The sequence below is a fragment of the Carettochelys insculpta genome, chromosome 1 (genome assembly GCF_033958435.1).
Source record: "Carettochelys insculpta isolate YL-2023 chromosome 1, ASM3395843v1, whole genome shotgun sequence".
NCBI classification, from domain to species: Eukaryota; Metazoa; Chordata; order Testudines; family Carettochelyidae; genus Carettochelys; species Carettochelys insculpta.
This window is the reverse complement of record NC_134137.1, coordinates 267003387-267024547: the sequence shown is the minus strand read 5'-3', so window position 1 is coordinate 267024547 and position 21161 is coordinate 267003387. Positions and strand designations below refer to the sequence as shown.

Below are 21161 nucleotides of genomic sequence, written 5' to 3'. Positions count from 1 at the left end.
CCTCCATTCCACATGACCCTGCAGATACCACGTGTCTGAGGTCACCCTGTGAGGACGTGATTTGGAGAACTACTAAATGAGATTCTCTATCAGGACTGGATGGAATTGCCCCATGGGCTGGGTCTGATCTCCAGGCTGTCAGCTGGGCAACAGACAGCGGTTCATGCATTCAGTGTGAGCCTGGTACATGTAGCTGACACACCACTGCTGGAGACAGGCCTACACTGAAACCCTAAGCTACAAGTACAAACAGTAGGAGTGTTTCAGTCTCGGTCTCAAATTTGTGGATCAGTCTAACTTATTGTTTAAAGCTCAATGTACTGAGTGCAATCTCAGCCTCACAGAAGTGAACGGGATTTCAAGGAAGCCAAGATTTAACCCATTTCTCCATTTCCCACAGGAATGGAGAAAGGTCAAAGACCTTCAGCCCATGATGAGAAATTGCCAGAAATTTCCTAAAGGGATCCTCATAAGCAGGGGCTTAGGCACATTTGAAATCCACAGATGTAGGGGGCCTGGGTACCTGAAGGTAACAAGGAAAGGAGTAGCCCTTCCATAGGAATAAAGGAAGGAATGTTTTCCAAATCAGCACTGAATATATACAAACGACAGACCTACAGACCCGCTTTGTGAGGGGCACAGGCCAAAGCCCAAAATGGCAAGCTTCCATACAGGCTTCCTCTTCCCACCAAAAGGAAATGTAGGAATATTGGGAAGACTTTCTAGCCTCTCTCTTTATTCATTTCTCCTTCCCAACACAGTCAGGTAATAATAACTAATCCTACTTTGTACTTATATAGTGAATGACAGCTTTTTCCTGGATACACTATAGCCAGAAATCCATAATACCCAGCAAGAGCTGTGGGATCTGACACTAGCCCAAAACTTCAAAATGGCCATGCAAATGGCCATTTTGAAGTTTAGTAATGAAGCACTGAAATACATATTCAGCGCCTCATTAGCATGCGGGCGGCCACGGAACTTTGAAATTGACGCGGCTCGCCACCGCGTGGCTCGTCCAGACGGGGCTCCTTTTCGAAAGGACCCTGGCTACTTCGAAGTTCCCTTATTCCTATGAACAGATGGGAATAAGGGGACTTCGAAGTAGCCGGGGTCCTTCCGAAAAGGAGCCTCGTCTGAACGAGCCACGTGGCAGCGAGCCGCGTCAATTTCAAAGTGCCGCGGCCACCCATATGCTAATGAGGCGCTGAATATGTATTTCAGTGCTTCATTAATAAACTTCGAAATGGCCATTTGCGTGGCCTTTTCGAAGTTTTGGGCTAGCGTAGACACGGCCATAGGCACTTGAACCAGCCTCAGACTGTTACATAACCCATTCGGTGTCTAGACCTCTAACAAGAAGCAAATTTTGTCCCCTCAGAGGTTCTAGTGATGGTTACCGCTGTAGCAATAACCAGTTGCTATGGTTTGATCATTAGTGTGGTGATGATGGTGGGAGTTCAGTGGTATAACTGGGATCAGATATGAATTGGAATCAGAAGACGAATGTGTGAAAGAAAAGATTAAAATATGAACCATTGCTCCCTTTCATTCCCACAGAGGGTTTGTTCCTTCAATAAAGCCCAGGCTAGAGCATTTCTTGGCCCAATTTTCTGGCTACAGCTGGAAGCTCACCAACTCCTTTGAGATCAGCACTTGTGCTTCTCATTGTTTAGAAATTCCTCGCCAGCCACAGTAAATTAGGTCGCCAGCCACAGAGACTCAACATTTCACAAGCATGTCTGCTTGGAGGAGCCCACTGGGCTGTCCCATCACCCCCACTGTCCTTCCTCCCCTCACCACCCCCATCCCCACCCCCACCCCACACATAGGCTGTTTCTATATGCCACTTTCTCCAAAAGTGGCATGCTAATAAATGGCCCGAAATATGCTAATGAGGCATGGAAGTAAATTCCCAGTGCCTCATTAGCATAAGTTCACATGATTTGGAGTCCAAAAGAGCTTCTTCTGAAGTCCAAAACAGCGTGTAGAAGCGCGGCCCCTGGGGGATCTTCCAGAAGGAAGTCCTCATTCTGGAGGCCCCTTCTTCCCAAAAGTTTTCAAGACGAAGAGGCCTCCGGAAGGAGGACTTTCTTCTGGAAGATCCCCCAGGGGCTGCGCTTCTACTTGCTGTTTTGGAGTCTGGAAGAAGCTCTTCCGGACTCCAAATCATGTGACCTTATGCTAAGGAGGCACCATGAATTTACATCTGTGCCTCATTAGCATATTTCAGGCCTTTTATTAGCATGCCACTTTCTCCAAAAGTGGCATGTGTCGAAATGACGATACAGAAAAAAGCCTGGATGAGGAAAAAGGAAGTTCCTGAAATTGCATGGCATACTTTGTGTTGCCAGGCCGGAGAGACAGGTTGGATACCCTGAGTACATCAGATGCCAGGCAGATCCATTTCAAGACCAGATGCCCAAAGTAGATAGGAATAAGGGGATTTTAAAGTTGGCAGGGTCCTTTCAAAAAGGACCCCTGTCTGGGCGAACTGCGTGGCAGAGAAATGTGGGAATTCCAAAGAGCTGCAGCCCATGGTATGCTAATGAGGCACTGAATATGCATTTCCAGTGCATGGCCATTTCGAAGGTGTGGGCTAGTGTAGAAGTAGCCAATGTGATAAGTAAGGAGGGTGGACCAGATTAAAGCATGCACAGCTTTATGGTTGTGGCAATCATAACCTGCTAGTATGTGTGTTAGATGCTCCTCTTTGAGCTTAGTCTGTAAAGGTTGTGGGTCTGTTAAGCTGCACACTCTTCCTTCCCAGGTGAATCTGCTTTTTCAGTTTAAGATATAGTGACATATGTTCTTAAGCCTGGAAGTCGTCCATTCATTTCTTCTTGCTGGCCATGCTGGTAGATGTTGCATAACATGGCTATTTTTTAACACTGGAGAGGAGAAAAATAGTTGTTTCCTTAAATTTTTCTTCATTAAATGCAGTTTTTGTTAATGTGAGTATTGTCCAAATTTCTATGATCCAGCGAAAATAGAAAGTCAATGTTAATACAAGTGACTCTATTATTTATTGCTGTTGACCATGGTTTGGCACTGGACAAACACCTTTTCCAGTTACTGCTTTTAAAATTCAGGCCGTCATGCCATAACTAGAACCATGCGTTTATCACAATTCTGGGAACGTCTACTTCTCCAGGCTTGTGTGTCACATTGTTAGAAAGTTTTGGGAGCCAGAAGGTCCAGTAGTTATTAAAACACAAAGGCTTTTTTAACTCCCTAACAAATGGAACCACACTTTACAGAGGCTGCATTAGGATAGCCTTTCCTGGGACTGGAAAGATTAAGGCTTAGTTCTGCCTGCACAGAAATGAAAAGGGAGAGAAAAGGGGAAAAGGTAATTCTTTGCCTATACGCCCATTGCAGAGGTTGGGTGCAACAGTGCATGTATTTGGGTAGTGAAAGGACAAAGAAAATCTAGTCTTAGCTCTCCAGAGAAGACAGGAAATGGCAATTATGTCATGGCCCTGCTTCTATACAGATCAGCAGAGCTAGCCCACTGTGGAAGGAAGGACATGCGGTATCTTCTCAAAGTGGCCATGTTCCTGGTGCCATGCTTAGTAGTCAGGCTCCTGGTTTTGATGAGTGACCTGCAGAGGTGTTCTCTGTCTTCCATCAAACCCACTAAGACCGGTGAACAATAGAGACCTACATCCTGGAAGTGGTTGAAGCTCACTTCTGCATGGTCTAACATAAAAATGGCTTCCCACTCTCTCATCTCTCTTTCCAAATGCACTCACATATTACCCTGTCTCAGCTCAAAACCATCTCAGCCTCATATGACACAGCCAGGATCCTTTTCTAAATACAAATGATAAAAATAATTCAGAAAATACTATCTGAGAAACCTCTCACTGACAAACGGGTATGTACTGCTCAGCATTCTTATACCGACACCCAGTATTAAACCAGTGTGCACAGACTGGTGCTCATGAGCAGCTCAACGATAACAAAGCAGCATGCATTATTATTGTACTTCTTTTATGTGCATTGCAGTAGTGCCTGGATGCCCCAGTCATGAGCCAGACGTCCCTTGTGCCAGGCACTGTACAAACAAGAACCAAAAGATGGTCCTTGCTCCAAACGGTTTACAACGTAAGTGATAATTCACTGTTCAGGAGCAGCCACATGAAAACAATTCAGTGAGTATGTGAGATGATGGAAAAACAATCCTCCAAAGAAGCATATTTCAGCTGGAAGGCTCCAGGCAGTTATTAACAAAAGGGTAAATAACATTAATCAAAAATATTTTGAAAGATGAACAAGAGGTTGACAGGTATTTTTTGAAATCCAGGCAGTTTCAGTCAGGCTTTTTACAGGCATCACGAGCTTCCTCAGCTCTAATCCACCCACCCTCTAGGGGCTGTATCAGGACTTCATTCAATTCATAGTACCCCACAGTCTGCCTCATGTGGAAGGAGCAGTTGCTTGAATTTAGTCTGCCTGATTTTGTGACATCATGCCATTATCCTTTCCAAACTGTTTGTATGGGTTGTTCTCCTGGAAGCCAAAATCCATTTTACAAGTTCAGAGCAACGCAGTCCAAGGGAGGATGGGCTGGAGAAAGGGGTGCCTGTTGCTGAATCAAACAGACATCATCGACATATGTGACAAAATCCAAGCAGGCCAGGATAATGTGAAATGACACCTGCACGGTGAAGTCAGGGATGGGAGAAAGGTGAGTTTAGGTCGAACTATGACATGTTGAGACCCTACGCTTTTCGTTCATGTCAAGGGGAGCAGCAGGTGCTCAGCAGTTTTCGGGATTGACCCCAAGTGAGAGACGTGCTGGTTATATTGTTGACCACAGTGCCTAGAGAACACAAACCTGAACTGTGTCCTCCTCTTCTCTGTGCTCCAGAGATGGTTCTTTGGATGCCAGGGTTCTTTGTGGCTTTGCTTTACCCCACATACAACACAACAGGATGAGATTTGTGATACAGTGTCTTCAAGTAAACGTCACCAATGCTCACTTTAGTGGAGTGACATCCCTGGTTTGGTTATCTGAGGATCTACCCCAGAAAGTCTAGCTGGCTTTAGCAGCTTGCAAAGCACCATGTTTGATGTAGCTTATCTTTCTGCACTTGAAATGGTAATAGCAATCCCAGTCCTAGGTCAAACTTCATCTTCCTCTTGTTGGGCTGTGAAACCAGAAATATATGAATATTCCAGCATCAAAGCAGGGTGAAATTCCTTGTGGAGAAAGGACAGCCTTGGGGCTGAAGCATTACTGTGAGACTCAGGAGAGAGGGATTCAGTGTCTGTCTCTCCCACAAACTTCCTATGTGGCCTTAAGCATGTCACTTAGACCAGTGTTTCCCACACAGTGGAGCAGCAGAAGGGCTCTGAATGTTTTTCAGGGCCAGTGCAGAGGGGAGGACCTGGGTGTCTGGGGTTTGGAAAGCTAGCTGTTCAGTACTCAGCCCACTGTGACTGCTTCTGTCCTGTGGGCTGGGCTGGCTCCCAGTTCTTGGGTAACTAAACGGCAAGGCTCACATGTGAACAGCCCCCACCCACTGGAGCTAAGAGGAAGGGGTGCACAGCCCAAGGAAGCTGAGGGTTGGGCACATGGCTCTGGCCCCTGCCGCAACAAGCTGCAGGTTGGGTTTGCATGGGTGCAACAACAGCCTCCTAGCCACAGTGCTGCTGCATGTCAAGAGTGCATGATCCCAGCTCAGCTGCTCATGCAATCTTCCGGGTCAGGGGTTTGTGGCTGCCAGCCAATGGGAGCTACAGAGGCAGGATGTGTGGGCATGGGCAGTGTGCAGAGCTCCCTGTCCACCCCTTACCCCAAGCACCAGAGGGACCGGCTGGGGAAAGAGTGAGCCTACTGGGAAGCCCCGGCAGGTCCTTCTGGTTTCTAGACCACCAACAGCAGAGGGGGTCTCCATGTGCTGCTCCTGTCACAAATGCCAGCTCCAGCTGCCGCTGAGCAGGAACTGTTGGGGGTGGGACTTACTTCTGGACACAAGCAGGATGCCAGGGTCGGGGGTGGCTAAGGGTTCTGTGCACTGTCCACACCCACAGACCCCTCCCCTGCAGCTCACAGTGGCTGTGATGGAGCCAGCTCTTGTGGAGGGTGCAGCAGGCAGAGACTTCCCTAGCCATCCCTGTGCTTAGGGACCACAGGGTCCTGTTACTGGTTGCTTCCTGGGAGCTGCCCCCCATAAGGATCACCAATCGGCATACTCCAACTCCTTGCTCAAATAGCGAGACAGGACAAAAACTATTAGGACAATTCCAATTTTATCAGGATGTCTGGTCACCCGACCAGCTCCAGACATTGCAAGCAGGCCTGCAGGTTCACAGCACTTCTCTGGCTGACCCAGCCACCCCCTGGCATTGCAATGCCATGTGCCAGGCCTCCAGACTCAGACATTCAAACCTGGCCCAGCTGCTCCTAGCAGGGAACTGGGCCCCACCATGTGGGACACGAGTCACTGCTGCAGGTGAATAGTAACACAGAGATAGCCGGGCTGCGAGTGGGTGAGGGCAGGCTCCCTCTTCAACTTCCCCTCTGTACTGGGCCGGGTATTAGGATTGCAGTGAGAGAGCACTGCTGATGGTGGAGGTGGGATCAGCACCCCCTCAGTGGGATGAGGAGCAGGCAGCAGTGGAGGAGAAGGGTGCCGGCTGATGACTTTGAGCCAGCCCCCAAGAACTTGGTCTTTAGGTGTATTGCAAAAAAGATAAAAGAAGTTGTTGGTTTCACTCTGAAAAAAGTTTAGGAACTGTTGACTTAATCTTAGTGTTTCATTTCCCCTTCTTCTGCTTACACACGTTATTACTTCCTCCCCTCCTTTGTCTGCCGTGCCTATTTACATTGTAGGCTGTTTGAGCAGGGACTGTCTTACTATTTGCATACATAGCACTTGGCACATGGATCCTGATCTTGTCTGCAGCAACTGTAGTATAAATAGGACCTTTCAAATTCATCTTCCCAGTTTTTAACCATTTTTGGCAATACAACCAATGCTGGTGAAAGTCCACAGGTGTGCCATAATAAGGACCCAGTTTGAAATGTGTTTGAGACTTTACCTATCTCTGCCATCATCTTCTGTTTTTCCAATAATGTCCCTCTTGTGCCCGATATTCACAAAGATATGATGAAAATCTTAGAGACTGCACTTCCTTATTCTGAGTTTTCCTCCAGATGGGCTGCATCGCACACCCCTAACACTCAGTTAAGGACTTCCTGGGAGGGTCTTGCTCTTCAAATATTTCGGTGACAGCAAAATAGCTTTGCAGTTCCATTTCAAAAATCACATCTACCTCAGTCTTCTGCTTCTAATCTTAGGAAATGCACAGTAGTTTGGAAAGGCTCTGTTTCTAGAGGAATTCATTCCCCAGTTAAAGAATCCCACAGTCCCCTGCAACTTGCTTAATGGACGAGGCTCGTTTCTATACCTTCTCTGTCTAGCATAGCTTTATGTCATTAAGCTAACTACCAGCAGATGCACAGACATATGGAGATCAGATAACATCTGACAAGGCACCTGTGCTCTTCCTGTTTTTGCAGCACAAGTAAAATCCTAAAGCAGGAGACAGAAAAGAGGGAAAAAGTTTTTCTCAGTCTACAGATGTATTTGAATTTGGAGAGAGCTGTGGGAGGGAGGGCAGAACAACTGTGGTTTTCTTAATTAGAGAAAAAAATATCAATGTAGAAGTAATGTCTCACCTGCTTTGAGATCAACTTACCCCATATCTGATCTGATAATGGGTGAGTACCTCATAGTGCACCACATATTAAATGAATTTTGCCTCTATTTCTGTCCACAAATAGTTGGTGAATAAATTATTAAATTCCTTAATTTAGTCATGACATGAAATGATTCGTTCGTTTGTTTAGCTACTAATTCCTGTAGCCAGGTTCTGCTATTTTTCCTTACATGAAATAATAGCTTGGTGAATTCAAATGGGACATCTGACAGATAAAGGTCCTACTCAGTACAGATAATAGCATCTGGCTCTTGGCCTGCAGATTGGCCACAATACATCTCAGGGGCTTCAGAGCTTGTGCCATAGGATGATGCAATTGAAAGATACCTGAGCTAGAAGATAGCTGTTAGAAAATGGGCTCTTCTTAAGGCATGATGCGCAAATTGAAGGTAAACTGAAAAAGTGGAATTTATCTTAAAACATTGTAAAATGTTGCCTGCTTCTTGTTATGCATTCCCATGGCTGTTGCATTTCCTGTGCCCTATCATACAAAATCAGACTTTCAAGATGGCAGCTTTGTATTTAAATTTTATTTAAAATAATAATAAATAAAAAGACTAGCAGATTCCTAGGCCTGGCTGTACCCGACAGAGCAGAAAAAAAAGATAATTGTGTTTTTAACTCTTGAGAGCTCAGAATCAAATACGATGGGCCATTGATATAAGCAGCTAGATCAACATGTTCTATTTGGTTTTGTTTTAATTCCGCGACATAGGGGTTTCTGTTTTTAGTTATTGTTTGCCATCGTAGTGGATGGAGACTTCATATCCCAGTAATGGGGGTTTTACTGCATGGTGGCAAGTTTCTACAGGCTTATTTGTAGCATTTGTCATCAATAAAGAGCTCATTGTGTAAGTTACTGAAACTCCACGTAAGGGCTGCAGAAACTCATCTCTAACAATGTGTTGCATTTTCTTGTCTTTCTGAATCAATCCAATGATCTTTTTTCTTTCCCTTATTTTTAGCCATGCTGTTCTTCCTCTCGCACTTTCTCTCCCCATTTCGCTTGACTGGAGCTCAGTGTGTATTATATTTAACATGTGATTTTTAGATAGAGAAAGCCAAATGGCAAGAAATAAAAATAAGTTATGCCTGATCAGACTGTGCAGCAGTGCCGGTCAGGCAAAGTTCAGGTCCGGGCCTGAGGATTGAATATCTTTGCATTCACTTTCCGAACAGCCTGTGGGACTGTGGAACGTGCATCCTTCTGGGGTTAATGCAAGTTCTGGCTACGAGGTAAAGAAGGATGGTACTATTACAAACAAGTCTGCTAATTGTTTATTAATACATTTCCAGTCACCATGAACTAGGTGGATTCCTTTAGTTCCTTCACTGCGTGTTGCATGCCCCTCGTGGGTTAGTACTACCCTACTCAGAAAGAAGCAGTCCTCCTGCTACCAGGTGCATGGCAAGCTCAGCCACAGAGGCAGACTAGTTAGTTGGCTAGGGCTGCAGAACATCTGCAGAATGACTCTTGTCTGTGCAGCTGCAGGGCTCTAAGGGGCAGCTATTTCACAGTTTGCTTGAGGTGGCAATACGTCAGAAGTCAGGGCTGCGCAATCCAGTGTTATTCTATTCGTGGAGTAACTCAATAAGATGGCTACAATGACTATTCTGCTAACAAAAATATTTTCAAACACCAAATATGTCTGTGACTCAATGCTCCCCAAAAGTCACATTCAAAGATGACAGTGAGATAAAAACTTTTAAGCAAGATGTCCAGGGTTTGAGCCTCACAGCAAAACTTGTGCTCATCTCTCATGTCAATATTCCCGTGAACTTCAGTGAGAGTTGGAAGATAAGCTACTAGAGAGACCACAAATGAGCTGCTGAAGCAAATTCTCTTGGGCAGACAGTGGAAGAGTACACAATGGCCCTTCAGATGATGCTAGAGAACATCTTCAGTGAATTGCCCTGTGATCTTCTCAACCAAATAGCTTCTACTATCCTAAGCTGCTTGTGAGCTGTCACTGGGAGCATGATAGCTGCTGCCAGCATCCAGCTCATTTGCTTTGTCAAGTGCTTGGGATATCTGTAAATAAAAGAGGCACTGATTTAAAATCAGTCTCGGTTCTAGGAAATAAAATGACCTCCCTCAGCTCAATCCTCAGGATTAGCTGAGCTCCAGTCAGCACAGAGCCAGAGGGAAGGAGGGTCTTATAACTTTGTTCCCCCTTTCCCCAGATCCTAGGACTGATGGTCCTCACTGCAAGTTAGAGCAGCCTGTAGGGCGCTTGGCAGCCCTACAGGCTGCCAGGATGCACTCAGGATCGACAGCTCCCACAGAGCCATTCTGGTAATTGGCAACCCACAGATGCAGCAGCGCTAAGGCCATGCCCTGGCACTCTTTTGCACTGGGGTTGGGGGAAGGTTGGTGTAGAGACAGTTACACTCTGTGCCACCTGGAGATACAGTGACCGCAGGGAATTTCCTTATACCTGCCTGGCACAACCAGAGTAGTAAGTAGGCAGAATGGGCCCCAGGATCTGGCCCTCTGTGTATGGCTTTATGCACTGTGACAGCCAAAAACATTAAAAAGCCATAACCTGAAGCAAATAATAAAGCATGGAAGAGCCCATCAGGCACCTGTGAACAAGCAGGGCCTTTCCCATTACTGGGTCTGGCTGTGGGCTTTGAAGGACTTCAGAGAAACTCCCAATTGACTCCATCCAACTCAACCCAACCCCTGACCAGCTCTACTCACCTCTTTGCTCTCTCTCTTGGCCACTGCTGGGTACATCTATTCATGAGGCTCTGGCAACCTGTGCTGCTGGTACAAGAAGACCGAGACGGGAAAGCCAAAGTACAACTTTCTAGTGGAACTAGAGGAGGGAAATAGGATACTCAATCAAAGCCATGGGGACCAGATGAGAACATGGATGGACAATCAGAGATAATACCCTGGCTCAGTTGTGCACAGAGGGTGTGGGATGTCTTAAGACTCAGCTGGCATATATTTTGCATAAGCCTCCCCTGTTTATCACCAGGATTCTGAAGTGACTCTAGAAGTAGTCTTGATTTATCTTCAGTTATTAGCACCTAGAAGATGTGGAACAGCTCACCTATGTGGGGAGTCTTATGGGCACAGACGGAGGAACAGACAATTATATCAATGCCAGATTCGGGAAAGCAACAGCGGCATTCAAGACTCTTCGTCCCATATGAAGATCACAGATATCTGTGGATCATCAACACAAATATGAAGAGTATGCTCTCGTATGCATGAGAGACCTGGCATACTAAAAACTCTTCAAATCACAAGCTACATACATTCATAAACAGATATCTGAGGTACATCCTTCACATCAAAAGGCAAGCCCTAGTCACAAACAAGGAGCTTTGGAACAGAGCAGGACAAGAACCACTTGACGTTCAAGTCAAGAGAAGAAAGTGGGGATGGCTAGGCCACACTCTTAGAAAACCATCGTCCAGAATAGTCTGTCAGGGTCTCAAATGGAACCTGCAAGGAAAAGGCAAAAGAACAATACCTTGGACAATGCAAAGATATCCTTAGACTGAAGGATGAGAACTGGGGTATTCCTGGAGTCAGCTAAATGTTTTGTCCTGAGATGAGTGAAGTGGAGGAGACATGTACATGAGCTATGGCCCACCAGGAGTACAATGTTTTAAAGAAAAAAAGAAGATTAGCACTAAGGAAACCTCCTTGAGAAATATGTAGAGAGTTACAGCTTTAAAACAAAAAGGCAGTCCAGTAGGAATGCTATTGTATCTAACAAAACTCTGATTCTAACATGACTTTGGGCCAGTTCTTCTCCAGTTGGAGTGTAATGTTGCAGATATCTCTTCCCTTCCTACCATAACAGTAAAAAACCCTGTTCTGTAATGGAGGCTCACTTCCACTCAGAACATGATATCTCTCCTTCTGGCCTCCCTTGCATTTTGACTGGAAAACAATTGTTTCTGTTGGGTACTCCCTGCTGTGGAACTTGCCAAGGTGTTCACTGGTGCACTATGGCCTCTCTAATAGAGAGAGTTTGTAATCTGACATGGCCATAGATGTCCACCATAACACAGAGACAGGGTCTGATCTAGAACCTGCAGATCCAACCCGTTGAAGTGAATGGGAAAAAACTATCATGGAGTCTTACTCTGCAGCCCTGGAGACCAGAAACAGTGCTATGCTCTCACTGCCATAAACATAAATGGGCATACAGCTTACCAGTGTGAGTCATTACATTTTGTATGGCTTCTTAGCTAAAGGAAAGGAAAATAAATAAGATTCATGACGTAGTAAGTGTTTGATTTTTGTATTTGCAATGTTCTTATTTTCTCTCTGCTTATTTTCTGTTCAAGTCACTATTGGCATGCAAAAGGGCAAGCAACAGTCTGGGTTTGAAAGAGAGACAAAGTATGTGTCAGTTCATGCCAGTTTGTAAGTGAACTGAAATGGAATTTTAGAAAAGGGAGAAAAATATTTATTACAATACCGATGAAATCCAGGAAACTTCAGTGTGGCTGCTTCAGAAATAAGAAAAGAGTCTTTAAGAAAACTTTGAATACAAAAGTCTATGACCAAAAGGGTATTTGTAGCACTTGCGGGTGTACTTAAATATCTAAGCAAGGGTGACCCGACTTACAGTGATGAGGTTAGTTAGAAGCCTGCAGGGCAGTTATCAAGCAGGCTAAAGAAGCCTCAGCCTTTATCAAAGTTTGCAGGATAGTTCTCAGTGGGAAGCAGTGGCAGTTCTATTACTTACATCTTTTTAGAAGTAGATGAGATAAAAGAAATAGGAAATGCTCTGTATGGAACATTCTTGTAAGGGAAGGACTAGGGCTACGTCTACACGTGCACGCTACATCGAAGTAGCTAATTTCGAAGTAGCGACATCGAAATAGCCTATTTCGATGAATAGCGTCTACATGTCCTCCAGGGCCAGCAACGTCGATGTTCAACTTCGACGTTGCGCAGCCCAACATCGAAATAGGCGCTGCGAGGGAACGTCTACACGCCCAAGTAGCACACATCGAAATAGGGATGCCAGGCACAGGTGCAGACAGGGTCACCGGGCGGACTAGCACTTCCGGGGCAACAGCTAGCCGCTCCCTTAAAGGGCCCCTCCCAGACACACTCAGCCTGCACAGCACGCGGTCTGAGGAGCCATAGGCACACAGACCCCGGGCGCCGCAGTCATGGACCCCCAGCAGCAGCAGCAGCAGCAGCAGCAGCAGCAGCAGCCAGAGGTCCACCCAGCCCTCCCGGCAGGGGCAGGGCTTGCCCTGCTCCGTGCCATGCGGGAGGCAGCTGAGCACCTCCTTGCCCCAGAGGAGGAGATGCCCCCAGGGCAGCAGGGCTCAACCCCTACCCCTGCAGCACCCCGCACCCCCCCCCAGCCTCACACGCCGGCGGCTGTGGAGCTACCCCACCAGCACCGACTGGTGGGAGCGGCTGGTGCTTGGGGAGTAGGACGACGACCGCTGGCTCAGGAACTTCAGGATGAGCCAGCAGACATTTCTGGAGCTGTGCCAGTGGCTCACCCCCGCACTCAGGCACCAGGACACCACCATGCGGTGTGCCCTCACAGTGCAGAAACGGGTCGGCATCTCTGTCTGGAAGCTGGCCACTCCAGACAGCTACCGATCCGTGAGACAGCAGTTTGGTGTCGGCAAGGCCACCGTCGGGGCTGTCTTCATGGAGGTAAGCGAACCCACGGGGGGAGGGCAGGGCAGGGCAGGGGAGGCCAGGGCAGGGCAGGGCAGGGCAGGGCCACGCACACCCTGCTCACCCCTCATTGGTGCTGTCCCATGTGCTTTCTCTGCAGGTTGTGAGTGCCATCAACGCCATGCTCCTGCACAGGCTTGTGAGGCTGGGGGACCCAGATGCCACCATCGCCGCCTTTGCCACCTGGGCTTCCCCAATTGCTTCGGGGTTCTGGATGGGACTCACATCCCCATCCGCGCCCCGCATCACAGTGGAGGACGATACCTGAATCGCAAGGGCTACCATTCTGTCGTCCTCCAGGCCTTGGTGGACAGTCGGGGACGTTTCCAGGACATTTATGTGGGCTGGCCTGGCAGCACCCACGACGCCCGGGTTTTCCGGAACTCGGGCCTGTGCCGCCGGCTGGAGGCAGGGACCTACATCCCTCAGCGGGAGATCCCTCTGGGGGACACCACCATGCCCTTCTGCGTCATCGCAGATGCGGCCTACCCCTTCCGGCCGTGGCTCATGCACCCCTACACGGGCCATCTCTCCGCTAGCCAGGAGCGCTTCAACCAGCGCCTGACCCATGCGCGCCAGGTGGTGGAGCGCTCATTTGGCCTCCTGAAGGGACGCTGGAGATGTCTCCTGACCCGCCTGGATGCGGGCCCCAACAACATCCCCCAGATTGTGGGTGCCTGCTGCGCCCTGCACAATTTGGTAGAGAGCAAGGGGGACACCTTTTTCCAGGGCTGGGCTGCGGAGGCCGGCAGGGCAGACGTCCAGCCACCTGCTGCCCCCAGTCGGCAGGTGGACCCCGAGGGGACCCGGGTCCGGGAGGCCCTGCGGGCCCACTTTGATGAACAGGCTGCGGGGTGAACTCTGCCCAGGCCCCCTACTGCCCGCCCCTTCCTCCACCACACTCCTGCCCCAACGCCTACACCATGGAGCACCCCACCGCACCCCCCTCCCACTTGTCCTGGACAAATGACAGCACGCACTTGTGGCTGAACTTAAACTTTTTTTTTCTTTCCGAACCTTTTTTTTGTAACTGTAAATAAATATTTGAACCAAAAACCAAAAACTACGTACAAACATGTTGAACAAAAGCAATATGTACAAAAATAAAACAATACAAAGAAACAACAGTCCTCAATAATCAAAAGAAAACCAGGGAGGATAAAGGGGAGAACTATTTACATGGGGGGGACGGGGCAAACTGGGGGCAGAAAAGAACAGGGTCCAACTATATACAAGGGGGGGGGCCACGTCCCGGGCCCCTCACCCCTATAGCCCGGCACCGGGCGTTGGCGGCCGGGAGCCCCGCCGCGGTCGCAGCCTGGTCCGTGGCTGGGTGGGGGCAGGGTGGACCGGAAGGTACGGTGGCCGGCGAGTGTCAGGTGGCTCCAGGGGTCCCTCGGCGCTCCGGCCCTCGCCGGTGGGTGGCGGGGCGACGGCGGACGGGACGGCGACGGGCGGAGCAGCTGGTGGTGGGGCTGCAGGGGAGGGCGATGTGGCGGCCGGCGCGGCATGGGGGCCAGGTAGTCCACCAAGCGGTTAAATGTCTCCATATAGGCCCCCCATGCCTCCTGGCGCCAGGCCAGCGCCCGCTCCTGCAGCTGGAGGTGCTGCTCCGCGACCTCCAGCTGCTGACGGTGGAGGGCCAGCAGCTGGGGGTCCGTCGCCATCGGCGGTTGGTGGCGCGGGGTCCGCCGTCTAGCCCGCCGTGGGGCCAGTCGGTCCTCGGCCGAAGGGCTGCCCTGGAGCGATGGTCCCGGAGGGCTCTCCGGGACAACTGAGGCCTCGCCGGCGCTCTCTTCCGGTCCTTCTGATGGTGCAGGTGCAGGACACAGGAGAGGAGGGGGGAAGAAGAATGGAAACAGGTGTTAGTGTGGGCCCCGAGCCGTGGCCTTTGTCCCCCCAGCCCTGTGCTGCAAGTTCCCCATCCCCGTCCCCGGGAGATGCTGCTGTGATGGATGGGGTTCAGGGGTCCCCCTGCCCTGCACCCCGTCCCCTGGTGGGAGCGACTCTCACTTCACCCCCCAGGGTCTGACAGCAGGAGAGGTTTCTTAGGCCACAGATGCCCAGTTTCTCCCAGGAGTGACAGAACCAGCTGTCGGAAGAGACAGTCCTTCCAATCCATCCTGGGGAGAAGACCCCAAGGGGTGCCCCTCCAGGATGCAGCTTTCCCCCTCCTCAGGCTGGCTGCCTTCCAGCTCTCCCTTCCCCTAGCCTCTACCTGTGGGCCCCGCCCTCGCCCCCCAAGTCCAAGCCAGCTCGGCACCTCCCTCCTGTTTGTTCAGGGCAGAGGTGTCACCTGCCAGCTGTAGCCCCAGGATCCTCCTTTGCCCCTGGGAGCTATTCGGCTCTTGTTGCTCATATGTAGCCTGAGTCTCCCTTTGGCACTCCCCCCACTCCATCACATGCTGCTGCTGCGGGGTGTCCCACCCCCTCCTCCCGGGGGCCCCTCGAGGTTCCGCTCCCCCCTGGCCCAGGGATGGGGCATGGCACTGTCGTGCGGGGTGCGGGGGGGCAGGGGCTGATGCAGTGCTGTGAGGGCCATGGCCCTGGTGTCCTTGGGGCCATGGCCATGTGAGCATGTGGGGGGCCCTGGACACATATCTCTCACCCCCGCCCCTCAAGCCCAGGGGTGTCCACCAGAGGGGGGTACCTACTTGTCGGTCCGCTCCCACGGTCCGGAGATCCCCGGGGGGTGGAGGCCCTGCTGCTGCTCCGAGATGGCAGGAGGAGGATCTGCAGCCCGGATTCTGCGGAGGAGGAGCCCCCCTCCTCCTCCTGCTCCTCCTCCTGCCGCGATGTCCCGGGGGTGGCCTCCGGGGGGGGGCCCCCGGGGTGCGGGGCTTGCCTCCGGGGCGGACTCCGTCCTCAGGGCCTGCTGGGGCTCGTCGGCCGAGGTGTCAAGGGTGGCCGGAGGGGAGGAGGTGTGCCGGGATCCCAGGATGTCCCTGAGCTCCCTGTAAAAGGGGCAAGTGACGGGGGCAGCCCCAGATCGGCTGGCCGCATCCCGGGCCCAGGAGTAACCCTGCCGCAGCTCCTTGACCTTACTCCTGACGTGGTCAGGAGTGCGGGCAGGGTGACCCCGGGCAGCCAGGCCCTCGGCCAGCTGAGCGAACGCATCTGCGTTCCGCCTCTTGCTCCCCATTACCTGGAGCACCTCCTCCTCGCTCCAGAGCCCCAGCAGGTCCCGCAGCTCGGCCTCCATCCAGGAGGGGCCCTGCTGCCGCTTGCCAGCCTGGCTGCCCTAGCTCCCCTTGGGGGGGGTCCCCTGGGGGCGCTGGGGGGGCTGCCGGCCAGCCATCGCAGCTCTGTGGGGCTGAGGGTGGTGCAGGTTGGCCGCGTGTGCAGGCTGCAGCCTGCACGTTTCCTCAGCTTCCTGCACAGGAAGGGAGGGGGAGGGGACCTTTAAGGGGCCGCTCCACGCGGCCACCAGTGAGCTGAGGGGCTGGAGAGAGCGTCTCTCAACCCCCCAGCTGATGGCTCCCATGGAGGACCTGGCAATTTCGACGTTGCGGGACACGGATCGTCTACACTGTCCCTACTTCGACGTTGAACGTCGAAGTAGGGCGCTATTCCTATCCCCTCATGAGGTTAGCGACTTCGACGTCTCGCCGCCTAACGTCGAAGTTAACTTCGAAATAGCGCCCGACGCGTGTAGCCGTGACGGGCGCTATTTCGAAGTTAGTGCCGCTACTTCGAAGTAGCGTGCACGTGTAGACGCGGCTTAGGTGACCAAAAAAAGCAATTCCCTCTCTAATTATAATTATGCACTCATCCACACACACACACACACCATCAGAGAGAAGGGGAACGTTGGCCAAGACACATTAAATAAGTGACCTGGGAATCTCTTATGCTGGTCTATCTTGCCTCAGGCCCTTTTATCTGTCTTGTCTATTTAAATTGAAGACTTTTCAACACTGGGACACTCTTTTATTATGTTTTGCATAGGGTCTAGCACAGATCTTGGCTGTGGGCCCTAGGTACTATAACGTAAATGGAAAAAATAGTGTGTCTTCTTTGACTTAAATGATTGTTGGATTAGGCTGTGTATGGCAGAACTGATCAGAATTCCCTTCTTTCAGGTAGTCATAATTTTTTTGTGGATGATGAGAATCCGCTGCATCATCATAATTGAAATGATATATATTGCCATGAAATTAATACCTATGCTACAGGAAACTCCTTTGGGGCAAAAACTGGAAAAGAGTTCATAAGTCATACAAATGGTCTTGTGTTATTTTAGGATATTGCACAGCTAACTCATGTCAAAGCTGCAAGGTGTAGGAGGAAGTCAAATCAGCAGAAAAGGTTCTAGATGAGTTTATAATCTTTAAATTCAGACTTCCTGGAGATTGGCTGCAAATCTTTCTCCATCTTGGTTTTTATGCTGAATTTAGAAGCCTGTAAAATATGAGTAAATAAAACCAGAAATTATTTTCTATAAATGCATATGCAAACCCTGAGGGCAATTTAAATCACTGAGGTCAGGAAAATTTGAAGTGGGTGTGGGGGGTGAAAAGAGGGTTGTTTGGGATTAAATTAAAATGTTCAGTAAGAAAAAATAAAATTAAAAACTTGCAAAGTTTATGAAGATAGATAAGTTTCTAAGAGCTGTATCAAAGGTTTATTATCAGTATATGAGACCAGGAAAACTGTTCAGAGAGTTAATGCAAACCTGTCCCATATAAGAGCTTTGTACGCAAGATACCTAAAACCTCTTGTTTGCAAATATAACATGTCCAGGCCCTGGCACCATTAAATCGCACAGCCTACTAAGCAATGTCATCTTCATCCTGTTCAATAGTTGGATAGGGAAACATGAGGAAGTGGAACTAGTGGCTCAGTAAGAGGCATTTTTCTATGTGTGGGTCTACACTTCAAACTGGGGGTGAGAATTCCAGTGCAAGGTGATATACACATCTGACAAGCTATCAGGTTGCTAAACTAGTTTTCCTCTGGTGAAAACACACCAAATAGGTGGGCTTCAGAAGCTGAAGTCCATGATACCCAACTGGAACAAACTGGCTTCATACGACTAGGGAAAAGACTTCATACTGTTCACAAAGAAAGAAAATATGTGTGTGGGGCGAAGGAGAGATAATTCAGTAGTTTGCACATTGGCCTGCTAAACCCAAAGTTGTGAGCTCAATCCTTGAGGAAGCTATTTAGGGATTGGGGCAAATGGATGTCAGCAGTGGCGCTTGGCCCTGCTGAGGGGACAGACTAGATGACCTTCCAGCTCTAAGAGATGTGTTTCTCCAATTATATATACTACCACTTTTGCAATGGATCTGGCTGAAGGCACCAGGTTTGAAGTTGAGAGGGATGGGAGAGAAAGAAATATGAGTCATCACCATGTAGAAATGAGGAACACTCTAGGGAGGCCATGGCACTGATGTCCCCAACATGAGGCAAGGAGACCATTAGAAGTATTTGCTCCAGACTTATGAATCCCCAAGACTAAATTGAAGAGAAGGGAATAATCCCAGAGGGCATTGGTGTCTAGTGGCTGCTGGAATGAGCCATTACCCTTGCAGAAGTAGCAGTGACTCAAGAAGAGAGGGAAAAGTTAAGGAAGCATTAGAAGATAGGAAAGTTGAGGAAAGAATGAAGTGATCCCCTTGCCTCTTTTAGGAAAGAGAAAGAGCCCACAAGCACCATTCCTTCATAGGACATCTTCCCCCCAACCACATGATTTGGGTAGGGAGAGTACTGGCACCTTGGGCATATGGTTCCTGGGGTGGGCAGTCCCCAAAAATACCAGTGGCCTGGGGCCAGCACAAGAGGTAAATTCCAGAGGTTGAAGCTTCTAAGAGTGAAGCCCAGAAAATGTGAAACAGAGAAAACAAGTTTCTTGCAGGGAAGACTTCACCCCACATAGGGCAAGACATGCCACTATCTGGGAGCATGGTCCACACTGCACAGCTGGCATGTGGTGTGGTGGGGCAGAGGCTAGCCTGCCAGCCACATGGAGCCTGTGGGAGGGACTAACTTCCCCAAACATGAAGAGCTCTCTTGGTAAATCCTGTGCAGGGCAGAAGCCTTCACCCTGTGCAGGGCAGGGCAGGACATGCTGCTGTCTGCAAGCATGGTCACCACAGCCTAGCCGTCACACCGTGTGTTGGCGGCTAGCCCGCCAGACGTGTGGCACCTGGGGGTGGGCAAATTTGCCTTGGGCAAATGTGAATCCACTCTCCTGCTAAATCCTGTGCAGGGAAGAAGCCGTCACCCCATGCAGAGCAGGATATGCCGCAGTTTGGTCCTCACAGCCAAGCTGCCACTTGGTGTGGTGGGGCTGGGGCTAGCCAGCCAGCCCAGATCCTGACTCTCCTGATGGCTCTGTGCTGGGGCTCTTTTTCAGGGCTAAATGTGATTGCCATACTGGCCAGAAAGAAAACAAATTCAAATTGCTGGCCTTCCTGTTTCCTACTTCCTGCACACCTGGAAAGCAGTGGAGGTGAAAGCAGCGAGAGCGGACACATTCAGGGCATTGTGGGATACCTCTGGAGGCCAACAAAATCAATTTAAAATAATGTTATTTCCATACTAGCATTAATTCGACCTTTAAAATTCAAACTTGGCATTATGCCACTTCAGAGGGTCAGGGAGAGAAAGTCAGCCTTTGCGCTCCTTCAAATCAACCTTACAAGTATTGCAATGAAAACAGTTACATTGTGAAATTGAGCTAACTGCCTTAAAATCAACTTTATGATGTAGTGTGGACAAAGCCTAAGCACTCCATTACCACCTCGATCTTCCAGTGGCCCACTGAATGTTTGGGAGGCTGCTAGCTCCTGATGTACTTAAAATCATTGCATCTTCAGCTAGGTCTTCACATTCCTTTTTGGCCCACCTCATTACACTTTTACAGCAAAAGCTCATTTACCCAGTACCCAGATAACTGGTGCACTCTGTTAACTGGCATTCCTCTGGTCTGCTGAGTGGCTGGGGTCAGCTGCCGTGGGGCAGGATATCTGGCTGATGCCAGCTGCCACGTGATTGTCTCCAGCAGTGCCAGTTACTCAGCTAGGGCTGGCAGAACAGGCTGGTTGCCCAGCTGGGGGCATTGGAATGGGGCCCACTACCTGATGCCCAAACAAGGGAGGAGTTGGGGGCACAGCAAGGCTGGATGCTGTCTCTAGCTTGAATGCCCAGCACATCTTATTCTCTGGTATACTCAGTTCATTTGCAGAATGAACAATGAGCGAAAAGTCAAGACCCTGGTATTCGGCATAATGGACGGTTCGAATAGGAGAGGCAGACCCCACAGAGAATGGGTAGATGATACAGTAGATTGGTGCGGACCTAGTCTACAGAAATTAAGCCACTCCGCACTGGACAGGGAAAGATGGAAGGAAATGGTGAGAGAGGCACTGAGCCCATGGTTGTTGATGATGATGATCCTCAGTTCCCTGGGGATGCTGGAGGATGAAGCTTGTACTGTACACAGCTTGCTGGACATTCTACTCATTTCTTTTTTCCTATGATTTAACTTCCAGTTTTTCAAGGATATCTTTCTACTCTCTCTCTCTGCCTTTTTTACTGTGCTGTTATATTTATATTGGTCTTTCTACAGTCTTGTGTTCTACCATCAGAAATAATGATTCTGGAGTTTCCCACGTTGTGGGTAAGTTCACATTAGATATGTCTAAGCTTGGCAGAATTCAATTTTTGTTTTTTAAATGTTGACATATGATATTGATGTTAATTTTAAACATTTTATACAGATAATATTCACAATTATGGA

General features: G+C 49.4%; 1 protein-coding gene across 1 annotated transcript in view; it reads left to right on the top strand.

Moving 5' to 3' along the window:
- Nucleotides 1-21161, top strand: part of FAM180A (family with sequence similarity 180 member A) — a 32441-nt gene that overhangs the window by 9022 nt on the left and 2258 nt on the right. The gene's annotated exons all lie outside the window — the stretch shown is intronic.